We start from the raw sequence: 18,323 nt of genomic DNA on the forward strand, positions 1-18,323 counted from the left end.
CCCCCAAGCCCCTTCCCTAGGGGGAATCGCTTTTAGTGGTTTGTGAATTTCCTTCCAGACGCTCTTTCTTCTTCATCACACTGCAAAAGGAATTAATTTCAGTTTTCTTTTGAGCTGCAGCAGAGGGAAAGCAGGAGAACCCCCTTGGATTTTATTCCTGTTGATCGTCCTCTTTCCCAAACCTGTCATTCACACCCTCCCCCCACCATATCTCTGCTCTTATTTACTTAATCTTTTCTTTCGCACACACTTTTAAAAGCATACATTCCTTTAAAAAGGAAACTTCAAATCCTTACCATAAATGGAAAACCAGTTGCCATTTGCCGTATAGAGAAGGCGGTCGTAAAGGTAACGGACACCAAGGTGGTGAAGGTCTAGTTCAATGTTGCAGCCGCGTGCTCTCTTTATTAAACACGGCGTTGGCAGCGTTGGGGATTGGTTAGAAGTAAGGTAGCCCCCAGTGGAGATGCTCTTCGCTGAGTCAGGGGGATTACGGGGGAATAACTTTGTCATCGTGTTTCCAGGCTTTGTGATGCCACCCGCACCTCCAGGGCCACCTCTGACCTCCCTTTTGGGACCTGTCCCCTTGCAAGAACTGCTGTTTTGATGGCACTGGATGGAAGAAGACGACAGTGCCCTCAAGGCCAGCACAGTTTGTGACCAGCTCTTCCGTCTTGGTAGAAGGAACACATTCTCCAAGGACTCCGGCAGAAGGAGACGTCCATCTCCCTAACCGGACATTTTTCAAAACTCTCAAAGCACTTTTTTTTTTTTTAATTATTACTTCCATTTGTCACTGTAGTATTTTGAGAAGCACTGGAATATTTAGAGAAATTTGGTTGTTACTAATGACAACTAAATGCCCTTTGCTTTTTCTTTCTTCTTTTTTAATAAGGAAAAAGTGATCGTTTGGTGGAGTTTTCGGAGTGCTTGCCAGTCACTGCTGGGAAAGATGTTGTTTGTTTCTCGCAACTTGGGAAAAAATGAAGGCTCTGATCTTGTGATTACTTTTTTCTTCTTTTTTCATCTCGGCACTTTTTCCCCTGACACTGAAAGGTTTGTCTTTTTGACAAGTTGGGTAGAAAACAGTACATCTGTGACCCAAGGAGAAACAGGAAAATATGTCTAAGCACAGGGAGTTCAGATACTGTAGCTTTGGTGTGAATTTTAGAAGTGATCTTGCTGAAATACTCCTCTTCTGAGTGTCCTGTGACCGGCTCAGGGCTGGACACTGGGGGACACGGGATGCAGCCTGTGAACAAAAGGAATGTTTGAGCCCTCCATTGACCGTCATGGGGAATGGATTTGATTTCAAACAGACTATTTCAAAAAGCATCACTTTTGGTTTTAAGGTGTGCTCCCATTCACCATCTTCTGAAGAACTCCGGAGACAAGGAACAATTTCAAAGTGTTATTTCTTGGTGGCATTCTGCCATCCTGTAATTATGTGTTTCTACGTGTTACTATTTGTTACTGTCAGTGTTCCCAGCTGCTCTGTAATAAACTGGCTCATCTCCTGCCCTTGGTAACTAGCTCACTGCCAGGCACACATGGCAGAGCTCAAGAAAATGGAAATGCAGGTTTATGTCCCAAGATATAAATAGATACAAGTGAGTGTGTTTCCAGTGATTAGCTCCATAATTGCAGGCAGAGAGCGTCAGACTTTCTGCCGGTCTCCTGAGGAGTGTTCAGTATCTAAAAATCTCCCAGCATTGTCAAAAGCAAATGCCCTAATTAAGTTAATTCAACTAAGGCAAAGAAGGGGGAAAAAAAAGTAAGACGTTTGCAGTTTGTGGCAAAGAACCAGGGAGGATGAAAATAAGAAAAGAATTCAGCAGAGGAACAACACTGCAACCCCGTCTGAGTGAGGCTCTCATTTTCCCACAGAAGCTGCCCCCTAAGAGGCCAAGTTCAAAGTCATCAGCAAAATGATGACTCAGCATCCGCTTGACAGACTGGTGGGGGCGGCGGGGGGGGGGGGGGGCGGGGGGGGGGAGCGGTGAGGGGAGGAGAAGGGAGGGAAGGAAACCGAGAGACAGTAGGGTCCCCTCACTCACTCACTCACTCACTCACTCTATTCAAGCCCAGAAGGGGATGGTTTCCTGGTATGAAGCCACAGAGGGAAAAAGTTTGAAGTCTTCCAAAATGTTTAGAGGCTTCTCGAAGGCTGAATTTTTTAAATTGTTTTTTATTTTCATAAAATATGGTACTTTATAGTCTCTGTGCCACGCGTTCTCCCTGCTTCCCGGCTGGCTTCCTGCAGATGCCAGCTTGAATTTGCCCTCACCTGGTACTTAGCAGTGGCTGATCCTGGCTGTGCTCTCCCGCTGTTCTGGGCCTCAGTGTGCTCAGCTGTAAAATGGGCATGACGAGAGCGCTAGCTCTGAGCCTGGGGCAGGCCGCTCCTTGGATGGGCCTGCTGCAGCCCGTAAGGTCCCTGCTGACTGATCACAAGGAAGTTCTTGAGGAGGGGGGATCCGGAGGAGACACAGACCAAAAAAAAAAAATGTGAAAATACTTGTTTTTTGTAATAGAACTAACAGGCCATATTTGGACTCTGCCTCGGATTACGAAGTTCTGGAACCCATTGTATCTTGGGCACGAGTGGTGTGTCCGTCTGTGCAGTCATTCCCGCTTTATCCACCAGGAGCTCAGAGAGGTTAAGTTACTTGCCTGGGGTCCCTCAGCTAGTGAATGAAAGCACACCCTGCCCAGCTTTCCTGCCTCTTCTTCCTGCAGACCCCAGGCCATTTGTTATGAGGGTGGTGACCCCATTTCCTGAAGATGGGAGCTCAGAGGGAGATTTTGTTTGCTTTAAAGGAAAACGAAAGGAACCTGACAGTTCCTTGGCCCCAGAGTTTGCGGCTGTAGATTTATGTTCGGTACACAAGCCTTAGGCAACTGGCTTATAGACCCAGGGAGCCATTATACACAGAGTGACAGGAGAAGGGTCTCAGTCCCTGCCCCCTGGAGCTCTGCGTGGCTGTAGGGAAGGGAAGGGTGTGGTCCGGGAGCCAGTAGTGCCACCAGCTGAGCTAATCTGAGGATCCTGCCAGGTGGTAAGTGCTCGCATAAACCTGGGGGGGCAGCCCCGCTACAGCCCCGCTACAGCCAGTAGAGAGAGTCGCAGGGCTGGGGGAGGGCGAGGGGAGGGGTGGGGGCATCTCTGCGTGGGTCGTAGTCTCTCCACTGCACTTGGTCGGCTGACGAAGTCCCATGGCAACCTTCTAAGTTTGCTACCAACCCCTGGGAGGCTGCAGAAAAGCTTAAGGAGCTCTTGGCACCATGAGATCCCTATTAACAGCTCAAAAGTCAAAACTCGAGTTCCAGAGGGGCTGTAGGGAAGAGCTGCATTTTTAAACGCATTTGTACTCACCCTGAATTTCCCTCAATGCCTGGAATGTGGAGGCACTTGGGATAATTCTGACCTGTTAGGTGGGGAAACAAGCCAGCCTGTCCATCACAGGCACCGACGACAAGGCGGTCGGAGCTCTGGAAGAGGAGCGATTTTGACAACAGCATTGATGGAGTGGAATGGTTTTTTTTTGTTGGAATCCATGACTTTTTTGTGACTGCCAATTAAATGGGAAACAAACATTTGGAGCAGGTTCCAATCTTCAGCTTAATGGAGCTGCTCCCTCATGCACAGGGCCACTCGGGGTTGGAGTCATTCTGCTGTGGCAGAGAGGCGTTTGAGGTGCCCACCTGCTTGGGGGTTCCAGTTTTTAAAAATAAGAATGGATCTCATGGCAGTTGGTCTTGCTGGCTTTTCTAGAGGTGACTTATACTTCTGGGGTGACCTGGAATTGGATCTGTTTGGGCATTGTTTTTTTTTTTTTTTTTTTTTAAAGATTTTATTTGAGAGAGAAAGCACAGTGGGGGGGGTGCAGAGGGAGAGGGAGAAGCAGGCCCCCCGCTGAGCAAGGAATCCCACACTGGGCTCGATCCTAGGACTCCAGGATCATGACCTGAGCCAAAAGCAGATGCTTCACCGACTGAGCCACCCAGGCGTCCCTGTTCGGGCATTTCTAATCACTACCGCACCTGGAGTGACATGCGCCTGCCCAGGAGGTGGGGACGTGTGGAAGGCGCGGACTCCCGGAAGGGCAGGGCACACACGAGAGAGGGGCAGGTACTGAAATGCAGGGTGCAGAGGCTGAAGGCATGTGTGCACATGTGGGTGCAGATGTGGCCATGGGGTGACTGGGATGAGATGGATCTCTGAGTCTGCCCACTTACCGGGAGTACGCTGAAGCCGGGGGACATAGCGAGGAACGCAGGTCTGGCTGCACCTTGTTAAACCAGCTAATGCCAGTTTCTACTCCAGTGGCCCCTGTGGCCCTATGGTCACCCCCCAAAAGGATGCTTCTGGATGACCATTTCTGTGGCAGGGCCTGGGCACTGTTCCTCTTACTGCCCTTGAGGTCTTTGAGAAGGCTTCTGCCAAATGCTCTGGCTGAAATACCCCAGCCAGGTGTAACCCCTCTCTCCCCCGCTCCCTCGTTTCCTACTTCCCCTCTTCCCTCCCGGCACACAAGTAACCGGGGTTTGGGCGGCAGAAGCAAAGTCTTATGAGAGAGGACTCCTTTGAGGGGGTGACTGTGTCTTATTTATCCGCCTACAACCCTCTGTGTAGGGCCTGTTCCACTTGTCTGTTCACTTACCCACCGTCCATCCGTCCATCCATCATCTGTCCATCTGTCCCTCCGTCCATCCTCCCATTCATCATCCAATGAACATGAATGGAACACCTGCCCCATGCCAAACCCTGGGCTTGGCATTGGGAGTAAAACAATAGGAATGGTTCCTGTTGGAACCCCAGTGCTTGGTATACAGTAGTTGTTCACACAATGTTTGTTGAGTAAATGTATGACACAACAAATGATACGATGCTTAGAAGGCATCTCCACACCCTCATGCCAGGCTCATGAAGAACTGGCCATGGCAGGCTTTAGAGTTCCGGGGGGCAGTTACGTGTCCGGCTCCCGGGAACTGGCCGGAAGTGGCCCCTCCCTGGGTGGACGCCGCACCTCCGAGGCTGTGGTCAAGTTCTGTGAAACAACAGAGCCAGCAGCGAGGCATTTCCTTCCCCGCCTGCCCAGCTGTCAGCGTGCAGCTGAGATGTTGGGGTTTAGAATAATGAATTACATTCTGACTGCGGGTGACAGAAGAGAGGTAGGGATTTCAGGAAGGCACATGGGAGGGCTGAGGGTGGAGGTGGGCAGACTGCCAGGGGTGAGTGAGACAAAGGAGAGGTCTGTGTGAGGGGGTGTCTTTGGGGGGAAATGAATAACATCCTTGGCAGGGATTAGCAAACCACAACACATGGGGAGGACAAGGAGGAGGGAGGTCTTCTGCCTGTGGGCAGAGTAGGGCTACTCATTTTCCACCTGTGTGAGCCCAATTACATTGTCTCCAGAGCCAGGAAAATGCTGGAGTGGTTCCCTAATGAATAGATTTCTGCTGCATGCATACGTGGCTTGAGTGTGTGCATGGCCATGTCCTCGGTCCTTTGTGTGTGAGTGTGCGCATACGTGCATGTGGACGGCAGTGTGGCAACAAATACTGAGTTAGATGCCTGCATGGGTGAACTGTGTCTTTGGATGCATGTGCGGAGGTCTGAGCCTATGGTAGGTATTTGTGCCATGGTAATGTGTGCAATGCATCTCAAGAAGTAATGTGGGGTAGTGGCTGAGCCTGACAACTCTCACATCTACCAGCTCTTGCCAGGGATCTTGGCACATGACCACACCACTTCCCCCTCTGCAAAGTACGGCTGATACTAGTACCAACTCCAGTATGGCAAGTGCTTAGTACAGTGCCTGGCACACAGAATAGCAAATATCTTTGTGCCCTGACTTCTAACCTCCTGCTTCCCTTGTAATTTCAGCTCTGTCTGTTGTGGGTTCTGCAAGCTTTCACTCACCTCACCCTCGGAGCATCCAGCCTCCAGGTGTGGCATGGAGCTTTAACTAACGCCCCTGCCTTGGCCAGTCCTGATGCCGCACCCGCTGCTGGGTGCTCCCCCATCACACACATTCCACCTGAAAGCACAGGGAAGTTAACACCCCAGGGGAAACCCTCAAGCAATGGGGAACCGGAGCGTCTGAATAAATAATTCTCCAGGTAGATCCTTGGGTAGATAATTCTGAGAGGTTTCTCTTTCAGCACTTTGAAGATGTCATTCCATCGCCTTCTAACCGCCATTGTTTTGAAAAGAAATGTCAGTGAAATTCTTCCCCGCATCCCCCTATATATAAAGTGTTTCTTTTCGTGGGTTGCTTTCAAATTTTTTTCTTTATCTTTGGTTTTCAGCAGTTTAACGATGAGGTGCCAAAGTGGATTTTTCTTTGTATTCATCTTTTTTTCCTTTGTATTCATCTTATTTGGGCTTTTTGGAGCTGCTTGGATATGTAAGTTTATGTTTTCCATCAAATTTGGGGAGTTTTTAGCCATTATTTGTTCAAATATATTTTCTGCTCCAGTCTCACTTTCTTCTCTTTTAGAGACACTCAATACACGTACGTTAGACTATGTGACGTTGTGCCACAGAACCCTGAGGTGCTACTCATTTTCTTCAATCCCATTTGTCTCTGTTCTTTAGGTTAGATAATTTCTAGTCATCCGTCTTCAAGTTCACTAACTCTTTTGCCATATTCAATGCAGTGTTAAGTACCCTAGAAAATTTAAAATTTCAGTTATTGCTATTTTCAGTTTTACAATTTTTATTTGGCTCTTCTTTTTTATGTTTCAGGTTTTTATTTGAATTCTAATTGGTTAACAAAGTGTAATATTAATTTCGGGGGTAGAATTTAGTGATTCATCACTTACATATAACACCCAGTGCTCATCACAAGTGCCCTTCTTAATACTCGTCACCCATTTAACCCATCCCCCTGCCCACATCCCCTCCAGCAACCCTCAGTTTGTTCTCTATAGTTTAGAGTCTCTATGATTTACCTCCCTCTCCTATTTCTTCTTTCCCTTATGCTCCTCTGTTTTGTTTCTTAAATTACACACATGAATGAAATCATATGTATTTGTCTTTCTCTGACTTATTTTGCTTAGCATAATATACTCTACCTCCATCCACATTGTTGCAAATGGCAAGATTTCATTCTTTTTCTTATGGCAGAGAAATAGTCCATTGTATATATTTGCCACATCTTCTTTATCCATTCAGCAGTTGATGGACATTTGGGCTCTTTCCATGATTTGGCTATTGTTGATAATTTAAACATCAGGGTGTATGTGCCCCTTCGAATAAGTGTTTTTGAGTCCTTTGGGTAAATACCTAGTAGTGTAATTGCCGGGTCATAGAGTAGTTCTATTTTTAACTTTTTGAGGAAACTCTGTATTGTTTTCCAGAGTGGCTGCACCAGTTTGCATGCCCAACAACAGTGTAAGAGAGTTCCCCTTCCTCCACATCCTCATGGACATCTGTTGTTTCCTGTGTTAATAATTTTAGCCATTCTGACAGGTGCGAGGTGGTATCTCATTGTGGTTTTGATTTGTATTTCCCTGATGATGACTGATGTCAAGCATCTTTTTTATGTATCTGTTAGCCATCTGTATGTCTTCTTTGGGAAAATGTCTATTCATGTTTTCTGCCCATTAACTGGTTTATTTGTTTTTTGGGTGTTGAGTTTGATAGGTTCTTTATAAATTTTGGATACTAACCCTTTATCAGATATGTCACTTGCAAATATCTTCTCCCATTCTGAAGATTACCTTTTAGTTTTGTTGATTGTTTCCTTCACTGTCCAGAAGATTTTTATCTTGATGAAGTCCCAATAGTTCATTTTTGCTGTTGTTACTCTTGCCTCTGGAGACGTATCTAGTAAGAAATTGCTACAGTTGATGTCAAAGAGGTTGTTGCCTCTGTTCTCCTCTTGGATTTTCATGGTTTCCTGTCTCACATTTAGGTCCTTCATCCATTTTGAGTTTATTTTTGTGTGTGGTGTAAGAAAGTTGTCCAGTTTCATTCTTCTGCATGTTGCTGTCCAGTTTTCCCAACACCATTTGTTGAAGAGACTGTCTTTTTTCCCATTGGATATTCTTTCCTGCTTTGTCAAAGATTAGTTGGCCATACAGTTGTAGGTCCATTTCTGGGTTTTCTATTCTGTTCCATTGGTCTATGTGTCTGTTTTTGTGCCATTACCATACTGTCTTGATGACTACAGCTTTGTAGTGTAGCTTGAAGTCTGGAATTGTGATACCTCCAGCTTTGCTTTTCTTTTTCAAGATTACTTTGGCTATTCAGGGTCTTTCGTGGTCCCATACAAATTTTAGGATTGTTTGTTCTAGCTCTGTGAAAAATGCTGGTGGTATTTTGATAGGAATTGCATTGAATACATGGATTGCTTTGGGTAGTATGGGCATTTAAAAAATATTTGTTCTTCCAATCCATGAGTATGGAATGTTTTTCCACTTCTTTGTGTCATCTTCAATTTCTTTCATAAGTGTTCTATAGTTTTCAGAGTACAGATCTTTTGCCTCTTTGGTTAGGTTTATTCCTAGGTATCCTATGGTTTTTGGTACAGTTGTAAATGGGATCAATTCCTTGATTTCTCTGCTTCTTCATTATTGGTGTATAGACATGCAACAGATTTCTGTATGTTGATTTTGTATCCTGTGATTTTACTGAATTCATGTATCAGTTCTAGCTTTTTTTTTTTTTTTTTTTGGTTTAGTCTTTTGGGTTTTCTACATACACTATCATGTCATCTGCAAATAGTGAAAGTTTGACTTCTTCCTTGCCTATTTGGATGCCTTTTATTTCTTTCTGTTGTCTGATTGCTGAGGCTAGGATTTCCAGTACTATGTTAAATAACAATGGTGACAGTAGACATCCCTGTCTTGTTCCTGACCATGGAGGAAAAGCTCTTAGTTTTTCCCCATTGAGGATGATATTAGCTGTGGGTTTTCATATATGGCCTTGGTTCTTTTTTTTATAACTTTCATTTTGCTGTTGAAATTCCCTACATGAGCAATCATTAAGATCATATTTTCCTTGAATTCTTTTAACATGTTTATAAAAGTTGCTTTAATGTCTTTGCTAAGTCCAACACCTGCACCACCTTGTTTCAGTTTCTATTGAGTTTTTTTTTTTTTTTTTTGCTATGATCAACATTTTCCTCTTTCTTTGTAGGTCTTTTGTGTGTTTGTGTGTGTTTTAAATTGAATTGCAGAGGTATGGAAACTGTATTGTAGAGACTCTGGGTTCAGTTATCTTCCTCTAAAGAGTATTCTTTGTTTTATCAGGCTATTCAATTGCTGGCTGTTTTTCTTGAAATTTTTTTGTAGGCTTGGTTTTATGTTTTCCTCTTGTGAGTCTGTACAAAACACAGGGGCTTCCCAAGCCTGACTTAAACCTCTAAGCACTGCAGCCCTCTGTATATCATGTGAGAGCTTGATTATAAGTTTTGTTAGGGAAGTTCTAAAGTAGGCTCTACTCTATGGTGTTCTTCTTACACCTAAGAATAATGTGTATCTCAGCTGGGTGTCAGACATGTAAATGAGCTGTTAATACACTCTCTTCACTCTGGGGAAGGCTAGAACCACAGCATCTGCAGTACTGTTCAACCTCTAATATGCCTCTATTCTCAATCACACAACAGCCACTACCTGGTAGACCTCAGATGGTTCAGAACCTACCTTTAATTAAGGAGGGGGTCCCCACATGGACCTCTGGGGTCCTTGGCACAAGCTTCCATATTTCTGATGCCCCAAATCCATAGGTTGTAGTTGTTTCGGTTGCTTGAACTGTTTTCTGCCTCCTCAGCTCTGTGGGTCTATCAAATCCTACATGGGCTCCTCTTGCACCATGGCTAAGAATTGTCACAAGTTATACATTGGCATTGGTTGCATTCACTTCATGGGTTTCCTTTATCAGGGACTGTAGTCTTGTACTGCTTGTTGTCCATTGCCTGGAAACTGTTGCTTTGTATATCTTGTCCAATTTTATATTGTTTATGGTGGGAGGATTAGCACAATACTGGTTCATCTGTCACAGTGAGAAACAGAAGACTGAGAGGCATTTTATATGTGCTTTGGAAAGCTAGGGGCAGGACTGAACACAATTACCCTCTGGGAGACCTTGACAATGTGTCCCTTGTTTCCTAGTCCCACACTCCTGCTCCCTAGGATTGCCTCCCAAATGAATTATTTGACCACAGGTCCTTCTCTCAGGCTCTGTTTTTTTGGGGGCACAGAACTAAGATATAGAATAAGTGTTGTATAAATCTTAGCTATCATTACAAGAGCAGCATATTTGTATAGGCATGCAGAATGTGTGTCTGCAAACTCTCTGTGTTTGTGTGTGTTGTGTCTGAGTGTGTCCCCAATCAGCACATGTGCATTTAGTCCACTCTGCATGTCTTTGTGTAGATCCGTGTCTTCCTGTGTGAATACACAACATGCACTTGCAAGTCCGGGCTGGGAAGGCACTGCAGGTGACAGATCCTGAGAGGCCATGGTTTTTGTGAAGTCTGATTTGTCTATTTTTCTTTTGCTATTTCTGTCTTGGTGTCCTATCCAAGAAATCATTGCCAAATCCAACATCATGATGCTTTTATCCTGTCCCCCCCCAAGAGTTTTATTGTTCCTAAAGACTTACCTTTAGGTCTTTGAGCCACTTTCAGTTAATTTTTGTATATGGGGCTAGTTAAGGGTCCAAATTCATTCTCCTGCATGTGTCTATCCAGTTTCCTAGCACTATTTTTTGGGTGGGGATAGGTACCTGCTATAATGGTAAGAGCTGAAACTGACTGAAATTAACCAAAATTTACTGTCCAAGCCTTTCTTTGGAAGTTGCAAACCTTCAGTAGACCCCAGAGTTCCAAAATAGTTATGTTAGACAGATTCTGCCAGACCCATTGTTTCTAGGTGGGGAGACAGATTTCTGGTGCTTCCAGCTCCACCAGCTTCCCAGAATGCTCTCTAGTACCCCTTCATTTTTAACCCATCAGTCTTTACGCGTAAAGTGTATTTCTAATATACAACATACATTGGGTCTTGTTTTGACAATGTCTGACAACCTCCGTCTTTTAATTGTATTAGACATTCACATTTAAATGGGCTATTGATAAAATTTTATTAAAATCAACCATTTATATAATTTTATTAACATCAACCACTGATATAATTTTATTAATAAAATTGGTTTCTATTCCATTACCAGAGACTTATTTTTCTGCCTTCTTGGGTTTTAACCGACCACAATATAATTCCATTTTATCTCCTCTCAGTGTCGATTTTCTTTTAAAAACATTTTTTTTTGTGGTTGCTCTAGAGTTCACAGGATACATGTTTAACTAATATAAGTCCACCTTCAAATATTTCTGTAAAGCTTCATGTGTAATACAGATATTTCATTATGCAGTATTCTCCGTTCCTCCTTCCTGTTCCCTATGACATTCCTGTCCTGTCTTTCACTTATCCATATGCTCTAATCACCCAATACAATGTTACTGGTTTTTCTGTAGGGAATATTGTCTCCCCCTCCTCCACAATTCAAATGTTGAAGCCCTTACCCAGTGTGACAGTATTTGAAGGCAAGGTTTAGAAGCAGATATTTAAAGTTAAATGAGGTCAATATGGGTGGGGCCCTGATCCCGAAGGATTGGTGTTGCGGTAAGAAGAGACATCAGAGAGCTTGCTCTTGCTCTCTCTCCATGCGAATGCACCTAGGAAAGGCCATGTGAGGACAAAGTGGCCATCCGAGAGCAAGGAGGAGGACGCTTGCCTGAAAACAATGCAGTTGGAGCCTTGATCTTGTACTTTTCAGCCTACAGAACTGAGAAAACAAATGTCTGTTGGTGAGCCCCCCTGTGGTCTTTCGTTATGGCAGCCCAAGCTGACTAAAAAACTAGTACTACTTTACATGGTTATCTTTTAGATTAAATACAAATAAGAAAAATAAAGGATTTTATTTTCACTTATGTCTTCTCTGATGCCCTTTCTTTTTCTTTTTCTTTTTTTAAAATGTAGATCCAAGTTTCCAACCTCTAGAATTTTCTTTTTGCCTGAAGAAAATCTCTTAACATTTCTCAGAGAGCATGAACCCTGGCAACACATTCCCTTAGTATTTGTTTGTATGAGAAATTATTTCTCTTGTGGTTTTGAAGGAGAACTTATTGGAATATAGAATTCTGAGTTGGCCTTTGTTTTTTAAAATTCAACATTTTAAATATTTTACTCCACTCTTGTTTGCTTGCATGGTTCCTGGTATAATTCTTATCTTTGTTCCTTCGGAGGCAAGGCTTTTCTACCCTACCCTGGCTTCGTTCAAAATTTTCTTTTTGCCTTTGGTTTTCTGCTATTTGATTATGATCTGCTCAGGTGCATAGCTTCTCGGTATCCCGAGTTTCTTGGATCTTCCTGGATCTATACTTTGGGATCCTTCGTTAACTTGGAATGTTCTCAGCTACTACTTCTTCAAAGATTGTTCTTTGTTCTTTTTCTTCTGTTTCTGGCATTCTAATTACATACGTACTACATCTTTTGAAAATTTCCCACGCTCCTTGGGTGTTCTGTTCCATGTTTATCCTTTTTTCTCTTTGTGTTTCAGTTTGGGAAGTTTCTACTGATGTATCTTCAAGATCACGAATTCCCTCCCCAGCTGTGTCCCGTCTGCTGAGTCCATGGGAGGCATTGTTCATTTCACTTACAGTGGCTTTGATCTTGAGCATTTCCTTGTCATTATTTCTTAGAATTTCTGTTTCTCTAGCTGGAGTATCCATTTGTATTGCATAATTGTCTATTTTTTCCATCAGGGTTCTTTTTTTTTTTTTTTATTAATAATGATTTTTTATTATATTATGTTAGTCACCATACAGTACATCCCCGGTTTTCGATGTAAGGCTCGATGATTCATTAGTTGTGTATAACACCCAGTGCACCATGCAATATGTGCCCTCCTTACTACCCATCACCGGTCTATCCCATTCCCCCACCCCCCTCCCCTCTGCAGCCCTCAGTTTTCCATCAGGGTTCTTAATATACGAATCATAGTTATTTAGAATTCCCTGTCTGATGATTTCAACATCTGTGTCATATCTGAGTCTGGTTCTGATGTCTGCTTTATCTCTTCAGGCTGTTTTTTTTTTTCTTTTCTTTTTCTTTTGGTGTGACTTGCAATTTTGTGTTGCAAGCCAGACATGTTGTATCAAGTAATGGATATTGAGGCAGATGGGCCTTTAGTGTGAGGATTTATTTTAATCTAGCTCAGGGGCGCCTGGGTGGCTCAGTCGGTGAAGTGTCTGCTTTCAGCTCAGGTCATGATCTCAGGGTTGTGAGATCAAGTCCCACATTGAGCCCCCTACTCAGTGGGGAGCCTGCTTTTCCCTCTGCCCCCTGCCCCTTGCTCATGCTTTCTCTCTCTCTCTCTCCCTCTCTCAAATAAATAAATAAAATCTTTGAAAAAAAAATCTGGCTCAGAGTTCACTGTGTTTCATGTTTGCTATAGCTGCAGGTGCCAGAGGCTTCACGTTCCTCTGGACTCTTTGTTAATTCCCGCTTGACTTTGAACTTCCCTAACTCCTCCTCCCCTAGAGATCGTGTGTCCTAGAGCCTTCAGTTGTAATCCCTGCTGCTATACTTACTGGAGCCCCGTTGGTGTGGTGCTAAGGAGTGTGGGGACGGGAGTGTTCTATAATTTTCAGGGAAATCTGTCTTCCCGCGGGCCTGTGTGTCTGGCCTGACCGTCACAAGTGTGTCTCACCCACACGCCCCTCCTTGGGTGAGACAGGAAGGCTGGAGGAAGTAGGAGTTTGAGGAGTGCCCTCCTCTACTGGGATAAGGCTCTGGCAAGGTCCTTTCCCTGGAGCGTAGGCTTTACTTATGGAGAAGGTTCTAGGGTGTCATTGATGGGGATTACTCTTTCCTTCCCCTGCCAGAGCGAGTTGGGGAACTTTCTGGGATTTCCCCAGTAAGAACCTGGTGGAGTTCCTGGTAAAAAAAGCTCATAAAATTGTGGGTCCCTCCCCAAGCCTGCAGCACCCCCCACGTTCCTCACTCTCACCAGTTTATATTCAGCCTTTAGCAATTCCAGAGAATTAGCATGAACTCTTCCTACTACTGATGGTTCCAGCACTTTCTGCTTCAGGTAAGCACGGTTCAGCTGTGGCTCTGGATTCACCCATCTTTCCAGGGTTCAGCGTGGCAGTTTATTTCGAAAGCTCAGTTCTCTGGTGGGTCCAAGAAAAGTCATCAATTTTTCAGTTTGTTCAAGCTTCTTTGTATTTATTTGCTGTTATTGTTGTAAGGATGGGAGTGACGACTCCCAGGCTAGTCTTTACATGTGGGAGTTGAAACTGGAAGCCCATGGCGGTTTTCATGCCTTAGAAAAAAACGTGTGTGTTTGGTAGGTTTTCTTTTTGGACAGACCACAGAGACAAACTTCGGAAGGAGGGCGCCAACAAATTTCGTTCAGCAGCAGAGCATCCAATCCTTTGCAGAGCAAATGCCATTTATTTCCCTTGTCCCGATGACCCTGGGCCAGAGGGACCGATACCTCAATTTCTAGCAGAGAGCTCAGTGAGGTTCGGTCACCAGTCTGAATTCACTCGGCCTGCTGGGGACAAAGCTGGGTTTCAGACACGTAGTCCTGGGGTTCAGTGCTGGGGTCCTTCCCACTAATCCAAGGCACAAGACCCTCTTGGCGTTGTCATTGGTTGAGATGCAACTGCACGCTGAAAAACGTCTATCTTTCTAGTTGCTTCACACATCCATCCTAAAGGTCAGGTCTTGGAGTTTTCCAACATTAACTGTGAAATTGAGCAAGACCCCAAAGATAATGGTTTTATTCCCTCAGACGAGTGTCGGCAAACTTCCTGTGAGGGACATATAGTAAATATTTTCTGATTTACAGGTCACATGTCTCTGTGGCCATTTACTCAGCGCTGCTCTTCTGCTCACAGCATGGACTATACATAAGTAAATGGGCGTGGCTGGGTCTCAATACAACTATTGCAGACATTGAAATCTGAATTTCATTTCATTTCCACACATCGCTAAATAATACTCTTCTTTTGATCTTTATCTGTCCATTAATGAAAGTAAAAGCTGTTATTTAGCTCAACAGATGCACAAAGCCAGGTGGCCAGCAGGGTCGGCCCACCAGCCCAAGTTTGCTCTAAGTCCCACAGTCAATGGTACCAGGTGTAGAACGACGGCCAAGGCTGCATTTGAAAGGGTGACGTGAGCTTGGAAGGTATCTGATGTCATAGTTACAGAGAAGTGACAATGGTGATAATAACAGGTATTTATGAGCAGAATTGAAACAAGCCGTGCTAAGTCCTTTGTGTAGAGTATCTTCCCGGCTTCCCTCCACAGATCTGAGGATGACCTACAATGGATGCGCCCATTTAACAGATGAGAAACTTGAAGCTGAGTCACACACTAAGCGACAGAGTGGAAATTCAGTCTCAATGGCTCCAGTCAGTTCCGCTTTGGGGGAGTGGTGGGGGTGGGCTGGGGGTACAATCGGTATGTAAAATCTGCCATTGGGGATGGATTTTCTATCACACGTTAAAAGGATGGGAAGAAAGGCATCTCTCTGGATTCGAAAGCTGGGACACCCTTACTTTTCAGCTTTCATGGACTCATTCTCCTTTTCCTGGGTGACTCCAGCACCGTGTGTGACTCCCTGTCCCCAAGATAGCCTGCTTTCTCTGAGCGGCCATCCCAGAGCCCGCCGTGTAGGATGTTACCCCTAGACCGGTGTTAGCACGGGAGGCAAATCGCTGAGCATAGGACGTTGCTGTGAGCTTTGGCATAATGTGTCCTATTACGGTAAATAGGTGGCTTAAGTCCCCAGAGCTCGCGAGCGGCTAATTTAACATATAATATAACTAAATGAAAGCCTGTGTGTTGGCCCCTTAGCCTGTTCCTGCCTTTGTACAAGGCACTTTGCACATTAAAGTAATTGCAAAAACTTATGAGGACGCCAGGAAAGTTGACTCTTCCTCTTTATGGAGAAAACAAATGTGTTTTTCTGCAGACTGCCAAGGCTCCGTTGTAATGATTTAGCAGATGGAACTAGCACATGTGAGCCTGCCGGGCGCAGCTGTCTGCTTTTTCCAGTCTGAGGGGTTTGTGACTGCACCCATCGCACAGACGTGGGCAAAACAGCATCTCTCCCTGCAGCCCACTCTGCGAGCCCGCAATGTCACTTCAGGTGGGGGCGGGGGACCTGTTGGGAGGCAGGGCTGAGAACCAGCCCAAAGCATCGGTGCCTGGGAAAGCCGACGGTATGTTCTCTCGTTGTGTTCCTCCCATTCGGGTTGCAGCCCCTTTGAAATGCCCTGCTCCCGTAGGACGGGGTGCCCTGGATGGCCCATGACCTAGGTGGGAGGTCAAGGCAGAGCTACTGCTCTTCTCCAACATCCCTACTGTTTTGCTCCCAAAATAAACCATTTGAGGGCAAGGGGCCAGCAAGAGAAAGGATAGGGAATTTGCTTTTGAAGATTCACATGGCTGTGAGATTTTGGTTCTAGCCATTTAAGTGCTTTTTCTTTTGAATTCTGCCAGAATTCAAAACTTGGGTGCTTTTTTTTTTTTAAAAAAAATGGACTCATCCTTAGTACGAATAGGTTAGGGGGAAAGGAAACAAGAATTGAAACAAATTTAGGGTCTGGGCTCATGAACCACCCACTATGCAAAGTTATATTAGTGCTTGAACAAATGAAGTCAAACGTAGTGGCTTAAAACAAAATTTAAACAAATTTAAAACAAAAAAACAAATTTATTCCAGCTCTGGAGGTCCAAATCAAGGTGTTGGCAGGGCTGCACTCTTCCCGGGGGCTCTGGGCGGGGAGAGGGGGTAGTCTTCCTCCTTTGCAGCTGCTAGAGCCTGGCTGCACCCATCGGCTTGGGGCCCCTTCTTCGTCTTTAAAGCGGGCAGCTAACATCTTCTAATCTTTCCATCTCTGCCTCTCCCGCTTCCCTCTTCCTCTCACAAGACCTTTGTGATCACACTGGCTTTACCTAGATAATCAAAAGAATTCAGAATAATCTTCCCATCTCAAAACCCTTAACTGAATCACGTCTCAAAGTCCCCTTGGCCACGTCAGGTGGCAAACGCACAGGTCTCGTGGATTAGGATGTGGACCTTGGGAGGTGATTATCCTGTCTACCACAAAAGCATTTTGCATTAAACTTCGCTTTCCTGATGGGCTAAGGACTTTCCCAGGAATAAGGTCTCCTGGTAACGGTTGGAATCCCAAGACCAAATTATATGGCTAGAGGCTTTTTTGGGTGTAAGTAACAGAAACCCACTTGTCTAGCTTAAGAAAAAGAGGGGATTTGTGACTGCTGAGGTCTGAAGAGCAGGAAGTAGAGTCAGACCCCATGAAGGCTCAGAACGAGGAACTGGAAAAATTCTTCTCTCTCTCTGAACACACGACTCCTATCTCTGCCTTGCCTCCAGGCTCCTCTTCCCCGCTGGCTGGTTCTAATAGTCAGCTCACACTGCCATAACGAAGGACCACGGCCTGGGGGGACTGGAGCAAGAGAAATGAATGGTCTCCCTGTTCTGGAGGCCAGAAGACCGAGACCAAGGTGCTGGCAGGGTTGGTTCCTTCCGAAGTTTCTCTCCCTGGCTTGCAGACGGCTCTCTTCTCTGTGTCCTCACATCTTGATCCCTCTGTACATGTCTGTGTCCTAATCTCTTCTTATAAGGACATCAGCCATATTGGATTAGGGCCCACCCTGGTGACCTCATTTTCACGTAGTCGCCTGCATAAGAGACTCACCTGCCTCCCGATACAGTCTCATTCTGAGCTACTGGGGGTTAGAATTTCAACATACGAACCGGGAGGGGTATCACTCAGCTCCTTATACCAGCTCTCTCCTGTCTTCTGAACATCTGACCACCCCGAGGTTCCTGCTTGGACTTATCTGCCAGTACAGACAACTTAGGCTCCCGAGTGCCAAAGCCAAATTCTTTGGGGGAGGAAATTCGGTGGGTCTAACTTGGGTGGGGCACTCACAGGCGGGGTGCTGCTGACCAAAAAAGTAGGCCCCTAGCCTGTTGGTCTGAGTAGGCCAAATGCTGGGCCCCCCATCTCAGTGGCTTCACATCATCAAAATTTGATCTCAGCCCTGGCACAGTCCCCATTGCTGACCGCCAGGATTCCCCAAAGGGTCTTTTCATCTTCACACTAACGAGTTCCCAAGCGGGCACCCAATTGGCTCACCATGCGTCTCTTTGTTTCGGCGCCCAAGAAGGACCTGGCACGCAGGACTTTCAGTTTTAAAATCCAGACAGTCCCAGAGAACCCAGGATGAGTGGGTCACTCCCAAGTTTGTTCAAACACATT

The 18,323-nt window shown here is 45.1% G+C and overlaps 1 long non-coding RNA gene across 3 annotated transcripts in view; it reads left to right on the forward strand.

Moving 5' to 3' along the window:
* Window positions 1-2,917: 2,917 nt before the first annotated feature.
* The window catches only part of LOC123799357 (uncharacterized), a 66,112-nt gene continuing 50,706 nt past the window's right edge, over window positions 2,918-18,323 (forward strand). For all 3 annotated transcript variants that reach the window (XR_015720883.1, XR_006781595.2, XR_015720884.1), the window contains exon 1: window positions 2,918-3,059. This is a non-coding gene — a long non-coding RNA (uncharacterized LOC123799357). The remainder of the gene's footprint in view (window positions 3,060-18,323) is intronic.

This window comes from Ursus americanus, chromosome 22 (assembly GCF_024610735.1).
Source record: "Ursus americanus isolate L20-20 chromosome 22, mUrsAme1.1.p, whole genome shotgun sequence".
Lineage (NCBI taxonomy): Eukaryota > Metazoa > Chordata > Mammalia > Carnivora > Ursidae > Ursus > Ursus americanus.